We start from the raw sequence: 16,973 nt of genomic DNA on the forward strand, positions 1-16,973 counted from the left end.
AGCTTATGATTTGGTTATGTTTTTGAGTTAAACTTGTGCTTTTAATCCTTTTTGTGTTTATCTTTCAGTTCATTGAGCTTTAGGTAATAATGAGGGTTTTGGATAGTAAATGATGCAATCCATGCATGTTAGGGCCTAATTTGGATGAATGGATGAAGAGCTTAAAGACAAACTCAATTTTGGCTACAGTCCCCTGCCAGCCCAGTTTCGTAGGTCATATTGCAAGCTTTGTTTCAGCAACCTACATAGCTCGGATGAGGCCACATTCTTCATGCAAGTTGTTCCAATGGATGTATACTATAACATATCCGAAATTCAGCCCCATTGGATAATTGTGGAGTCTGTTACCTAGCAAACACAGAGCCATGCTCAGGATGGATTTTATCAGCGCGCAAAATGAGTTAGCAATTTGTTTTGGCCTTAACTTCCTCCTCCGACCTTGGATTGGCCCAAATGATATATGGCTGGAAAGAAGACATTCTGAACTTCAAGTTTGAGTGCTTAAAGTCTTAATTTTCTTAAGGGAAGCCCAATTCGTAAGCCCTTGAAATTGCTGGTCATGCTGACCTCAAGATGAGCTATTATTTCTGGTTGGAAGCTTGGTCATGGTGACATGAAGATGAGCTAGGGCTGCTGGTGGGATTTATTAGTGAAGTGCATCAACCATTTCAGATTTTATAAAACAAGTGTTGTATGCATTAGCCATACTTAATTCAGATTTTCAGCTTCCTTAGGCCTATATATAGTGAGGTTTCCCAAGCTTATAAACACACCCCAAGGGGGGGAGCTCTCAAACACTTCTCTAGAGCTCCCTTCCCTTCTCTCCCTCAAATTCTCTTAGTTTTGCTTTCTAGTTCTCAATTCTAGCTTTCTTTAATGTTTTCTTAGTTGTAATTTATTTTTCTTGTAATGTACATTCTTTCTTAAGTATTCAAGTTTAATTAGTTTCCAAGTTTCAATTATGGTTTTTGTTCTTATTCATTATGCTTATAAGTTAATATGCTAGTTTGAATGATTGATCACCATTTAGGCTTGCATGTTAGCTATCTTGGTTTGAATTAAGAGTATACACCATGCTTTAATTCGAATTGAACTATGAATAGGAAGAGTATGTATGGACATTCGACAACAGGGATTAGATACATGCTTGGTTGTTTAAATTGTTCTTCTATGCTTAATGGGTTCCTAATGCTTAATTTTAGGTTAGACAACAAATGATCAAATTAGGGAATTAGGAACACAAGGTTATGACCACACACCATGGCTTAATCATACTTTAGCTAGAATCAATCCATTAATCTAAATTGAACTTGGGAACTTATTTGCTTGAGTTACTTATTTCTTTCTTCCTTGTTTTATGTTCTTTGTTTTTGTTTCTATTTTGTGTAGGGAAAATGAATTGGATCATTCAATCACCAATCCTCGTGGGATCGACCTCGCACTTACATACGCTATACTACCGAACGGCTCGTGCACTTGCGAGTATCACAAGTTGAGGATGCAACTGAATCCATTTTGGTGCAGCTGTATCTACGCAACAATATGATCTCAAGAAGGATGCCAAACACTTAAAAGTAGAAAAATGAATGCAATTCAACCACATGACATTTAAGATCAATTTAGGTCTTTAACATAGGTTGTAATAGGGCCAAGGGTGTAAGGTGAGTAAGAAATGAAAGGTATGGATAAAACAAAGTCCAAGGAACTCAAAATATAAGAGCATAAAACAATTGTTTACAAGACTTCGAATCATCACAATGAGAATTTATTTTTCTTTTACATGATCAAAACTCCTTATACCTTCATTTACATTGATTCACTCCTTTCCTGAACAACCACCAATTTATTTTGAAGGCCCAAAAATGAAACCCAAAAATGAAATTTCATTCAACCACCACTTAATCACAACTTTTCTCTTTTCTTTCACCAATTGTGTGATATATATATATTTTTTTTTCTTTCGAAATGTAACACCCATTCCCTATGAGTTCCTTAGAAAGGTAAATATTTGTTTTTCGGGCTAAGGCGAGGAAATATAATTGGAAAATGAAAGAAAAGGTTTACATGTAGGCTCAAAATGGTTAACAATGGAAAATCATGCTTAAGCATGCATAAGGTTAGCTTGAAAGGCACAAACGATCCAAAGAGGGCCTTAATATCACTTCTTAAATGTCGTGAAGTCAAATTGCATAAGAATAAATGACTTTTAAGTGTTCAACCAAATCAATGAATAATGAGATCAAACAACAACTTAGATGACAAGAAATTAAGAGTATGTGTATAACACTCATGAATTGAAGTACAAGGCTCAAAAGCTCACTTTATATGGTTGGTTATATAAGTCTAATTTATGCTTCATACAATTCTTTAGATCATGCAAATCCTTTAATTGGAAAATTAAGAAACAAATGGCAAGTGTAAAGAAGGTTTCAAGCATATCATGCTAGAACAATGCCAATTTTTTTTTTATTTATTATTATTTATTTATATGAAATCCAATTTTCATTTAAGTCATGCAAACATTTATCACAATCTCATCAAATGTGTTCGGAAAGTGACTAAACAAAACAAGATTCAAAACAAGAAAGAAATTTAAATTTTTTTATTTTATTTTTAATTTTAAGAAAAACCAAGTTTACTTGCTAAACTCCAATACCCCCAAACCTAGAAATGAGCATTGTCCTCAATGTTTAAAAATTAGCCACAAACAATGTCATAACAAGAAATGAAAGGTACTAAAGTAAATATAAATCACAAAACACACTTGAATTAAAATACACAAATAAAATAAAATAAAATAAATAAAAATAAAAATTACAAAACAAACAAACAAACAAATAAATAAATAACGAAACAGTAAAACACTCAAAACAGTAAGCCCTAAACAGACAGTCTTACGCAAACTAAAACCCAAACGTTTGAAAGCCCAACCCCAAAGAAAGTTAACTCACTTTGAAACCAAAACAATGGTGAAAACCCGACCCACAATGAAATCCAAAGCACACACGTTTTAATTTTAATTTTTTTCTTAAAAAGATAAAACGTGAATTATGAGCGCAAAGTGGGATTTCTAAAAAGAGGGAATGTGGTCCCTGATGTCGTCTCATGGATAGTCATGGGCAGACTGAGCGAGACACGTGTTGACAGATAGAAGCGCCGCAGATTTCGCAAGCAGAAATTACGGGCTCATGGAAAGGCGCGAAGGCTTTACTGAACGCGTCCGTTCAGAAAAGACATGTCGTGATAAATGAGTTGGGTATGGTTGGAAAGCGAGAAGGTTGTGGGACTCGAGGAATGCTGGAGATTCAGAAATGCTTAGACGCTGCAATGGCTAGGGTTTGTCAAAGACTATGTATATAAGAAGGAAAAAGATGGGGATAAAAACAAAACCACAAACTCAGAAACACAAAAGAGAAAAGAAGAAAAAAAAAAAATCAGAAATCAAATGGCCTCATCCTACCCATTTTCGTTGGATCTCAACCTAGCTCCACCGACTCAGACATTGGGCCAAGCAGCGGCACCAGTATGGATGCCCTACTTTGGCTCCTCCCGGGGGCCTGTGTCTGTCAAAGACTCAATACTCCTAGACAACGATGTTGCTATTGGAGTTGGCAGAAATTTAGTGACTCCCAAAGATATACGTGTGTTCGGGATAAGGGATGACAACCGGGTCACGAGTGATGCCCTGGCACTGAGCGTGCAGAGTACAGCATGTGTCGCAAGTTTGGGTCATCGCCTACTTGCGAAGTCCCATGAGGTGGAGGTGCTCAAAGCTCAATTGGCGGCGGAGCGAAGTATGGTTGAAGATTGTCAGAGTGCTATAAAAAGCTTGAAAAGGGAAAGGTCAAGGATAGTGGAGGTGAATCGACACCAGCTAGAAGTATTGCGGGACGAGAATAAAAACCTATCAAAGATGGTAGAGTTGTATTCTCGTGACATGCGAAAGCAGCTGGAGGACCTAGACCGACCGGGTAAACGCAAGAAAGCAGATCACGAGAGTAGTTACGCTCAAGCTAAGATTGCGATCTTTGGGAGCTCAAGTGATGAGCCCCAAGAGGCTGTGCGTGAAAACCCAGAAGTGGACATCCAGACGGCCAAACTAAAAGCTCCTATGGTCGAGACACCGAGCGCCAAGAAGAAATGATTTCAGTTTTTATTTATTTATTTATTTTTAAAGTTTTTTTTTTTAATTTTTATTTTATATAAAAATGTTATGCTATCTCAAAGAGACGATTGACCCTAAATTTAAAGAATGACAATCAAACAAAAACACGAAAACCCAAACATGAAATTTTTATTAGTTAAGTAAACACACAAATAGCTGCTTCTTCTTTTAAGAGAAAAACTTAAGGATGACCAGTTAAGGGCCTCAGAAAACACAGCCAGGGGTTCCGGGAAGGTTGGAGGGGTCACAATGGTCCCGCTTAAAACCCGAACTTCTTAGACACCGAAGGTGCCGCCTAAAGAACTCCTAGACACTGTATAGACTGCGGTTGCTCACTGGAGTTACCAAAAATTTAGCTCCTTCAAAGAATATCCTATGAGTTTTAAATTATAAAACCTTATAAAAACAAAATAAATAAATAAATAAATAAAAACTGAAATAAAACACGCAATTCAAACAAGAATTTAAAAGAAGAGATGGGATTCTTGCACCAGGTGTCCAAGACGCATCTTTAATTTTGTCTCTTCTTCCAACTAAATTCTTGAGAAACCTGACAAACAAGAAGAAAACAATTGAAAAAAAATAAAATAAAATAACAACTGAAAAAAGCAAAAACACAAACATCAGAAAACAGGGAGGCAAAAGTAAGTGAAAGTGTAAGCATGCTCCCTTTTAAAAAAAAACGTGCTCGCAATTTGCGCCGGAAATGAAGGGATCCGAGAGAAAAGAGCACAGGATAGCACCCTCGAGATCCGAAGTGCTTTCGGCTCCCTCGTCTGTATAAGTCTATTTAAACTCATCTCGGTGAAGTAGAAGAGCACCCCGCATTTCTTCCTGCAAATTCAGAGAAAAACATCAAAAAATCCAAAAACAAAACAATGGCATCCTCATGCACTCACCTTGATGATCTTAACCTTGAATTGTCCCTTGCGCCACCGAATGCGCAGATAAGGGTTCCTCCAAACCATGTCTTCCCAAACTCCACATATCATCACGGTACGGCCTCAAACTTTGCTGAGATAATACCGAACTTTTCTGAGGCAATGCCGAACAGAGCAGCGCTGCTGGGAGGCATGATTGGTAACAAGCTCACACCGACAGATCATCTGCATGTGGCACAGAGGTCTGACAAGGCAGCGGTGGAGGAGTCCCACAATTTAACTGTACTCCACGCGGTCTCGGCTACCAATTTGGGCATGCGATTGCTGGCGAGAACACGGGAGTGTGCCGCGATGAGCGAGGAAATAGCTTCCTTGAAGGCTATGGTGGCGGACTTGCAGAAGCGACTCTATTGTGCCAATCAGCACGTGGAAGCACTGCAGAGAAAAAATGAGGACCATGTGGAGCTGCTGCAGATTCTGCAAGTAAGAGAAAACAGAGGCATGCCATGAAGATGAAGATGAAGATGAAGAAGTTGTTTTTATTTTTAATTTACTTGAATGTTTTTTTGTTTTTTTGTTTTAAACTTTTTATCTTTTTGAATGCAATGTTTGAATAAAAATATGTTTTTAACACTCAGAAATAAACTAACTAACCACACCACGTAAATAAATAAACTAACCTAATAAAACAAAAAAAAACATAAAAGAAAACAAAGAAGTTCCAAATTGCAATTTACAAGGAAAAATAAAAACCCAAATTTCAAATTTCAAATTTTTTTTTTTTTATATTTATTATTATTGTTTTTAAAACACACAAATATACAAGCAACTCACGGATGACCAGTTAAGGGCCTTAGAAAACACAGCCAGGGGATCCGGGAAGGTTGGAGGGGTCACAATGGTCCCGCTTAAAACCCAAACTTCTTAGACACCGAAGGTGTCGCCTAAAGAACTCCTAGACACTGTATTAACGGAAGTGCTCACTGGGGTTACCATAAGTCGGCTCATATGAAAAATCTTTTTTTTTAAAAAAAAAAAAAATTTAGGATAAGAAATAAAAACAAATTAAGATAAAATGGAACAACAAACCATAAACGAAAATGAACTAAGTACTCTAAACAAATTCAAACAAACAACATAAATTGTTGTACTAAAAGAAACAAACCAATAAACCAAAGAAAAACACAAACAGCACTTTCTATCACCCGTTTATCACCATTTGGACAGATTCGTTTCTCTTCTTTGAATTATGTTTATTTCCGTCATTGTTTTTACCTTTTGGTCCGCGATCAACTGATTGGTCAAACTTCCCATATTGGTCAACCGGGCCCGTGGAGCCCACAACGTCCGATTTCCGATCTGAAAGTTCCCACGACCTCCGATTTTCGATTTGAAAGTTCTTACATGATCCTAGAGGTACAGAGAACAAAATATTTGAAATTGGAACCGAACAAAATATTTGATATCACATAATAGGCGCAATATCCGTTCGATAGTCAAACGGTAACCAATTCCAAATCCGAGCATACCGTCATGCTCAGGATGACATGAGTGTTTTGGAATACAATGGGCCGCCACCCAGTAGCCCACGCATCTCCACACGCGCCGGCAGCGCGTGGGTGTCTTGAGAAAATTCTAACGATAGAAAATTCTCGAAACACCCAACAATACCTATACCAACAAGTTCAGACTAACAAGGGGAGCATTTTTGGTTCTTGGACCTGTTGTGTAGATTTCAGCTGCACCAAAATGGATTAAGCTGCATCCTCAACTTGTGATACTCGCAAGTGCACGAGCCGTTCGGTAGTATAGCATATGTAAGTGCGAGGTCGATCCCACGAGGATTGGTGATTGAATGATTCAATTCATTTTCCCTACACAAAACAGAAATGAAAAAGAAAGGAAATAAATAAAACAAGGAAGAAATAACTCAAGCAAATAAGTTCCCAAGTTCAATTAGATTAACGGATTGATTCTAGCTAAAGTATGATTAAGCCATGGTGTTTGGTCATAACCTTGTGTTCCTAATTCCCTAATTTGATCATTTGTTGTCTAACCTAAAATTAAGCATTAGGAACCCATTAAGCATAGAAGAACAATTTAAACAACCAAGCATGTATCTAATCCCTGTTGTCGAATGTCCATACATACTCTTCCTATTCATAGTTCAATTCGAATTAAAGCATGGTGTCTACTCTTAATTCAAACCAAGATAGCTAACATGCAAGCCTAAATGGTGATCAATCATTCAAACTAGCATATTAACTTATAAGCATAATGAATAAGAACAAAAACCATAATTGAAACTTGGAAACTAATCAAACTTGAATACTTAAGAAAGAATGTACATTACAAGAAAAATAAATTACAACTAAGAAAACATTAAAGAAAGCTAGAATTGAGAACTAGAAAGCAAAACTAAGAGAATTTGAGGGAGAGAAGGGAAGGGAGCTCTAGAGAAGTGTTTGAGAGCTCCCCCCCTTGGGGTGTGTTTACAAGCTTAGAGAACTTCCCTATTTATAGGCCTAAGGAAGCTGAAAATCTGAATTAAGTATGGCTAATGCATACAACACTTGTTTTATAAAATCTGAAATGGTTGATGCACTTCACTAATGCATACAACACTTCCATTATAAAATCTGAAATGGTTGATGCACTTCACTAATAAATCCCACCAGCAGCCCTAGCTCATCTTCATGTCACCATGACCAAGCTTCCAACCAGAAATAATAGCTCATCCTGAGGTCAGCATGACCAGCAACTTCAAGGGCTTACGAATTGGGCTTCCCTTAAGCAAATTAAGACTTTAAGCACTCAAACTTGAAGTTCAGAATGTCTTCTTTCCAGCCATATATCATTTGGGCCAATCCAAGGTCGGAGGAGGAAGTTAAGGCCAAAACAAATTGCTAACTCATTTTGCGCGCTGATAAAATCCATCCTGAGCATGGCTCTGTGTTTGCTAGGTAACAGACTCCATATTTATCCAATGGGGCTGAATTTTGGATATGTTATATGACACACCCATTGGAACAACTTTCATGAAGAATGTGGCCTCATCCGAGCTATGTAGGTTGCTGAAACAAAGCTTGCAATATGACCTACGAAACTGGGCTGGCAGGGGACTGTAGCCAAAATTGAGTTTGTCTTTAAGCTCTTCATCCATTCATCCAAATTAGGCCCTAACATGCATGGATTGCATCATTTACTATCCAAAGCTCTCATTATTACCTAAAGCTCAATGAACTGAAAGATAAACACAAAAAGGATTAAAAGCACAAGTTTAACTCAAAAACATAACCAAATCATAAGCTAGAAGGGTACAAAATGATATGTAAATATGCACCGATCAGGACCCCGGCCAAAAAGTGATCGGAGCTTGCTGGAAAACACTACCAAAGTCAGACAAAACCTAGGTTTCTAATTGAACACTCATGGCTCCAAATCGATCCAAACCACCTATGCAGACAGCTAGAACACGAAAAATGGATGAAGAAGTAGGGATGGCAATGGGTCGAATTGGGGGTGGGTATGCCATTCCTATCCCCATCCTCATTAAGCTTTTTTTCCCCCATCCCCGCCTTCATACCCACAATATTCATATCGGGGATTCCCCATCCCCACCTTCATTGGGGAATGGGTTTCCTGACCCGCCCCATTAGGGAAGAAAAAACCAATATATAACTTCTTCGTTGAAAAAATAATAATACTAAGACAAGATAATGAATATATATAATACAAACTTACAAGACAATATAAGAATGTTTATATATGTATTGGAAGTGAACTAAATAAATAAGTAGTGTGGCTTAAGATTTGTATAAATTATATAATATAAAATATAATAATATAAAATATAAAACTTAGTCGGTACAATCACTTTAATAGCATATATATATATTCTAAACGGGGAGGGTTTGGGTTGGGGATTAAAATACCATCCCTGACCCTCTCCGAACACCATACCCAAAAAATTCCCCGTACCCGTCCCCATAACGGTTTTTTGTCCTTCATACCCGACCCATTAGGGTCGAATCCCCGCGAAGACCCTTACCCGCGGGGAAAATTTCCATCCCTATGAAGAAGCATACCTCAATCGACCGGTTTTGAGGCCGGAGTCGCCATAATGACATCGGAAACCATTGGGATTTCCAGTCGACACAGTCGACGCTACAGGGGTTTTCAAGCTCCGATAAGGGCTGGGTTGGGTAGAGGAGGAGGAGAGGTGAATTTTGGAGGTGGTCTTACGCAATTTGGTGGCCGGACGGCACCGGAAACGCAGTCTGAAACAGCGGCGATGTGCGGGATGAGAGAGAGTGGGGGGGGGGGGGGGAAGAGAGAGAAAGCGTGGGAAAGAGAGAGAGAGCTGACCTGATTTTGAAATCCAACTTCAAAAAAATTACGGTTGTGCCATTGCACTTCCGTTGACCACAACTTCTTCGTTAAAACTCCGATTTGAGTCCACTACGTGTCTACGAACTCGTGAGAGCGAGCTCTACGCAATGGTGCCACGCAAACCCCAAAAATCCTTACGGATCGAAAAGTGACTAATGTGACCCCACCATAAGGGTAAAATTGTAATTTCACAATTAAATAAATTGAATCAAATTGAATAAAATGATTAAATTGGGTCGGGGGCGTTACACATGTGCCCTTAAAGAACCCATGTGCCCCACCCCCTCATCCTTTGTCCATTTTGGGATACTTTGGTCTACCACATTAATCCCATAATGTGTCACACTTTTCCTAAGTCTATAAGAGCATTCACAATGGGCTCCCTAAACCACCTCTTTAGCTAAAATATAGGGAGGAATTGAAAAAACCAACCTCCAATCAAGCTCCCTATCTAGCTCCTAAAATAGGGAGATCTCTAGGAGCTCCTAAATCTGAGGAGAGAGAAAGGGCTCCTATTGACTCCCTATAATTAAATGCTACTGTATTTTATTATTATTTTAAACATTTATTTTAATGATGTATTAAATTTTATTTTATTTTTTCTGCAGAATTACGCAGGCCTTTCAACAAAATAATCACGATATATTCTTTGATGATCGCCATTTCTATTAGGTGGAACTGTAGTGCGACCTCGTGATGTCAATTGGCTAGCCATGACAAGACCCGCCCCGGATTCCTCCTTGGAATCCGGGACGAACTCTGCTTCCTGTCAGACACTAACCTGATGCCGGACCTACTTTACTAAAACGCCTACTAGCCCCAACTTTGAAGGATAAACGAGTTGACTTTTGCTGAAATTTCGACAGAGTCTCCCTTGAAAAGTGGACTTTCCCCAAATTTTTCCACCTATCAAAAACAGTAGAAAATATCATAACAGCCAGCATGCATAAAGCAAAAGCACATAGATTACCAGGTAGGCCTCCGACCTCTACCTCAACCCTTGGTGGGCATTGTAGAGCAATCTAAAGAATTATAGTTACAACCCGAGAAAAATAACAGTAAAGGAAAGTAAAGGCAGGACTCCTACAGGAGCAGTTAGCCATGATGCCTCAACATGGTGGTCTCGACCTCGGAGTTCTAGGACCTGTGGGGCGTAAAATAGAAATGTGAGTGGACAAAAATAAGCTTTAAACATAAGTCTTTAATCAACATAATAACCCCCTCCGTTTTAGAAAATAATGTAAAAACACTAAGCTACGGAATCGTTTTGTACACATAATATATACGAACTGTTACTCGAAAATAATTCATTTCAGTAAACCTATAGCAGAATATACGATGGTGAAAAACCATTTAATTAATACTTCTCAATTCTTGGAAACCACAAACTTACTCATTTTATTCTTAATGTAAATCCACGAAATAGAATTGTCCAAAATTCTCCCCATTTATATAAAGTATAAAATACAAAATTAAATAACTCCCTTTTTCTTGAAACCATACCCGTCTAGTTTCATACCTCAAATCCAAACCTCAATTAAAATCCGTACCCGGGCAAAGCCATCTCAAACTTGAGACTAAAGAAAAGAATTTACATAATGAAAAGTAAAGTGGAACTAAGAAAAACTTAAGGAAAATTTCAACACAAAAGATTTCATTACAACAATTGAAAACTAGAAAGAGAAACTAAGAGAATTTGAGGGAGAGAAGGGAAGGGAGCTCTAGAGAAGTGTTTGAGAGCTCCCCCCCTTGGGGTGTTCTTACAAGCTTAGAGAACTTCCCTATTTATAGGCCTAGGGGAAGTGAAAATCAGAATTCAATAAGACTAATGCATACAACACTTGAATTATAAAATCTGAAATGGTTGATGCACTTGTATTAGAAAATCTGAAATGGGTGATGCACTTCACCACTAAATCCCACCAGCAGCCCTAGCTCATCTTCATGTCACCATGACCAAGCTTCCAACCAGAAATGATAGCTCATACCAAGCTCACCATGACCAAGCATCCAACCAGCACATGCTGAGGTCAGCATGACCAGAAACTTCAAGGGCTTACAACTTGGGCTTCTCTTAATCAAATTAGGACTTTAAGCACTCTAAATTGAAGTTCAGAATGTCTTCTTTCCAGCCATATGTTATTTGGGCCAATCCAAGGTCGGAGGAAGAAGTTAAGGCCGAAACAAATTGCTAACTCATTTTCCGCGCTGATAAGATCCATCCTGAGCATGGTTCTGTGTTTGCTAGGTAACGGACTCCAGATTTATCCAATGGGGCTGAATTTTGGATATGTTATAGTACACACCAATTGGAGAAACGTTCATGAAGAATGTGGCCTCATCCGACCTATGTAGGTTGCTGAAACAAAGCTTGCAATATGACCTACGGAACTGGACTGGCAGGGGGCTGTAGCCATAATGAATTTGTCTTTAAGCTCTTCATCAATTCATCCAAATTAGGCCTTAACATGCTTGAATTGCATGAATTATGTTCTCCAAAGCCATCATTGTTACCTAAAGCTCAATTAACTGAAAGATAAACACAAAAAGGATTAAAAGCACAAGTTTAACTCAAAAACATAACCAAATCATAAGCTAGAAGGGTAAGAAATAATATACAATTATGAACCGATCAGTAGGCACAACAAGTGAGGAAGGATCCTCACTAAACAAGATAAGAATAAAAGTGTAATAGTGTATATATATATATATAGTATAACTTCCACACCAATACTTGTACTGGGGAAACAATCCAACACGGGGATCGTTTGACTAGCCCGCAGGGTTTCAACTTTCTACATTGCATTTATGGATAAGCTGTCCAACCGAGGGACTACCACTCTACAACACACACGCTGGAAAATCCAACGCCACTTGTGGCCAAACCAAACCATGTCCTACGTGCGCAAACTGCCTGTTAAGGCCTATGGCACACCCGACCAAAGGTGCCCAGATCTTTACCACACATCGGAAAATTCAACACCACGTGTGATAAAGTAATACTAACCAAGTGAGCCCACACGCCGGAAAATCCAACGCCACGTGTGGGTAAAGTAACCAATATCCAAGGGGAGATGCACAGGGTGGTGCTAAAAGCACTCCAATATAACGTATTCCACATCCCAACTCACATACTATAACCATATCCCAAATTCCAAATATTCCAATGTACCCAATCCCATATACATAGACATCCCAACATTAATAGCATCCATAACTCAATCCCCAAATATTTATACTCTTTCCAATAACATAGCCGAACTCCAAGACTTGTTTTCACAAATATCCAAATCAAATAATTCCATATATCATATCCATAACTCAAAATATTCATAAACTCCAATAATTCCATAAAATACTATAATCCACAAAATAAACAATATTATAATTTCATAAACTCAATAATCAAAATAATCCAAATTATATATATATGCAAGGCAATCCATAAAATACTTTCATAATCAAACCCCATATCACCCAATCCATATACTTTAATAATAACCATAATAACAATAATAATCCCTGGAAAACCCATGTCACATTCCGATACAATCATAATCCAAAACCCAAAATTTGTTTACTTTATAACTAACAATAAGTTCTAGTAATCCCATAAGATACTATAAAACCAAAGTCAAAACATATATCAAATCCCAATAAACCAAATAAGCCAAGTTCTAAACCCAATCTCACTTATGCATGCAGTTCCATATTTGAAAAACAATGCTCATTTAAAAAAAAAAAATGTCCACTCATAACAGGTCCACGCTGCTCAATCCTGAGAGAGCTCTTCCTCTGAAATACGCAAAGCAAGAGTACCTAATCGAGAGAATAAACGGACTTAATTAATACGTGTACCCAACAACTAACTTTAACTCAAACGCTAGTTCCCAGGTCTCAAAGTAAGTGTGCACGACTACCGGAGAGTTTCTAAGGCCAATCTAACGCCTTTCGATGGGTGGAATGACCTCGGAAAACTAGCAGTCAACCAGGCCATCAAACTTCCCATATTGGTCAACCGGGCCAGTGGGGCCCACGACCTCAAATTTCCGATCTGAAAGTTCTTATGGGTCCATCAAAGTCCACTAAACAAGTCCTGTAAGTTTGGTCTCGATCGAGCGGTCTGATGTAAGCCAATCGCATGATTAGACAGCGATCGCTTCGCCTAATACTAGAATCATTGATTCGGAGTATTCGGGACTCCGATTTTATCCACGAGTTCCTACACTATCCTAGAGGTATAGAGAGCAACATATTTGAAATTGGAACTGATCGAACGGTCTAAACCTATTAAACCTGGATATGGCATATTAGGTGCAATAACCGTTTGACTGTCAAACGGTAACCAATTCCAAATCCGAGCATACCATCGGCTTAGGACGACAGAGGGAATATTTTAGAACGTAATGGGTAGCCACACAGTGGCCCACGTGCCACCACCAGCCGCCAGCAGCACATGGGCGTTTTGAGAAAATTCCGGTGACGAAAAATTCTCGAAACACCCTACAATACCTATACCAAAATGTCAAGTGCAAGTAGAGGAGTAATTTTGGTTCTTGGACCACGACCAAAAAGTGGTCAGAGCTAGCCGGATCGAACCCAAACTGTAAGCCCTAAGTGGATGTTTTGAACAAGCTCTAAAACCTCAAAATCGATCCTAGAAATTTATACTAACAGCTAGAGCACGTCAAGGGGATGAAGCCATACCTTGGTTGACGGAAATCGTCACAAGAATCGCCGAAAACGGCGACCTAAAAACTGCTCAAAAACCAGTCGATGCAACCGCTTCAAATCGGGTTTTCAAGCTAGGAAAAGAGGTGGGATGGGTAGACGAGAGAGAGAGGGGAGAATTTTGGTGGTGGTTTTGTTCAATTTGGTAGCTGGACGACGATTTCATCGTCGTCTAAAACGGCGGCGTCACGCATGAGGAGAGAGAGAAGAGAGAGAAAGAGTCAGGAGAGAGAGAGAGAGAGAGAGAGAGAGAGAGAGAGAGAGAGAGAGAGAGAGAGAGAACCTGAGGAGAAGAAGAGCTGATCGGGTATTTAGGGTTTTTGACAAATTTGAAATTACCGTTACGTCCTCTCAGTTTTCTGACCTTTACGAGTTTGGTACAACTTGAAATTGAGTGTGCCGCGTGTCTGCGAACTCGTATCGACGAGCTCTAAACAATTGTGCCACTCAATTCCCCAAAATCCTAACAGATTAAAAAGTGACCAAAATGACCCTGCCCCAAAGGGCAAAATTGTAATTTCACAAATAGATAAATTGAATAAAACGATTAAATTGGGACAGAGGTGTTACAAGCCAATTGCTCTTCTTATGTGGCCACTACAACAAATATTAGTATATCATCTTCAGAATTATCATCATGAATATCTACTAAATGGTAAATAGCCATAACTAGTATTAAAAAAGAAAATGAATTGAGATGAATCAAATTTTTGAGAATGATATTTAGTGGTAGACCAGCACATGATATTGGGTGCTATAGTCGTTAGAATGCATTAAAATTTATGACAAAATGACTACGCCTACTTCATTACTCTTAGAAAAATACATAGAAGAGAAAAAAAGAAATGGAGCGCAAGAGAATGGAATTTCAAGAACGGATTATTATTCAAGAGCAAGAAAAGATTACCATTGAGCAAGCTAAAATTCGACAAAGAGATGAGCAAGAGGAAGAAAGGATAATGTCACAAGATACAACTAGGATGCCTCCAATGTTAGAAAATTATTATAGGGGATGCCAAATGGAAATTCTTGCAAAACGAATGGGGAGTTAAATTTAAATTGTTTTTGTAGTTTATTATTTGGGAATATTTAGTATTTGAATATGAACATTTTATTGCAAATCAAGAATTAAATTTAAAAAGAAGTAAAGTATTTATGACAAAAAAAAAAAAGTAAAGCATTTATGACTCTCCAAATTAGGGAGTATGGTTGGAGTTGAGATATTTTAGAGAGCTCCTAAAATAGCTTTTTTTGTTGTAAATGCATGAGTTGGTGGATGACCACCATACCTCTTAGCATTCACCCTTTCTAATTCTATGTAACTTATACACTAAATACCATAGTTATGGGCTTGTAATTTATGAGTTGTTAATGTCTTCTTATCACTGTAAGCCGATAAATAAGAGGTCTTACTAGGAGGAGATATACAAGTTGATTGACACAAATTCTATTGTCTTTCTCTACTTTTCAATTCTCTCTAAAAATTTCCCTTAGTTATATAACACGTTATCAACACGATTACTCTTCAAGCACCAATGAGCTTGCCAATTATGTGATCAGTGGTAACGAGAAGAAAGCTTATCGAGATGAATATTGAATTCCAAATAGATAAGTTTCTTATTTGAATTTCTATTACTACGTTGATTTGCATATTCTTATCTTACCTAAGTATTGAAATTATATTTTGTTTTTGTTTTTTGTAAGAGAATCATGATTTTCGTTAAAATCAAGATTTTGTATTCTATCACTTATCAATGTGATATGAATTACAATATCTAATTCTTATGACTACATAGACAACAATACAAAGAAAAATGCAAGGAGAAGCCTTGACCCCATCTCTTATACATTTGACAGAGGGTTTGAAGATGTTAAACTCTTATACAATTAATGGAGAACTAGAATTTCCTTAGTACTTAATCAGTCATGTAAGGACCAGAAGATCCTTAAATTCCAATCCTTATAATATAAATATTAATGGAGGACTAGAAGTTCCTCAGTTCTTATTCAATCATGTAAGGGCTAGAAGATCCTTAGATTTCAATCCTTATAATATAAATATTTGTGGACTTGAAGCTCCCCAATTCTTAAAGGGCAAATGAAGACTTGAAGTTCTTTGATTTATTTTTCATTGGAACCACAAGTTTCAACAATTTATTTTATTGCAATATTTTAATTTTTGTTGTAATTTTTTTTTACTTAGTTCTTTTCTTTAGTTTCATTTTCATTTTATGCAAGGGCCTGAAGTCCCTATATTATAAAATTAAATAAAGATTCGAAGTCTTTTAGTTTTTAATCCATATAATATCTATACAAGGACTTGGAGTTCTGCAATTCTCAAAAAGCAAATCAAGACTTGCTGTTCTTTGATTTTTCTCTAACTTGGAACCAGAAGTTCCAACAATTTATTTTATTCCAATATTTTAATTATTATTTTATTTTTATTGTTATATTCAGTTATTTGTTTTCATTTCAATAATTTATATTTAAGGAACTGAAGTTCCTCATATGACCTGAAGTTCAAATATCTTAGAACCCGAAGTTCTTATTATGTATAATCCAAACTATAAGTTTCGGCCACATGTGCATTAAAGTAGGTAAATTCTAGAACCTGAAGTTCTAATTGTGTCAACCTCCAAATCGATATTGCAACTAGTGCATATGTATTATGATTTTGGGTTGAAAAATATACATCATGAACAATATCATACTACTACAAATTTGGACCTGCAGTTCAAAACCATATATTCTTTTTAATTTGATATAAGCACCCAGTGGCGGATCTAGGATTATGTGGCCAAGGG

Source organism: Prunus avium, chromosome 8 (assembly GCF_965620075.1).
Source record: "Prunus avium chromosome 8, drPruAviu1.hap1.1, whole genome shotgun sequence".
Taxonomy (NCBI): Eukaryota; Viridiplantae; Streptophyta; class Magnoliopsida; order Rosales; family Rosaceae; genus Prunus; species Prunus avium.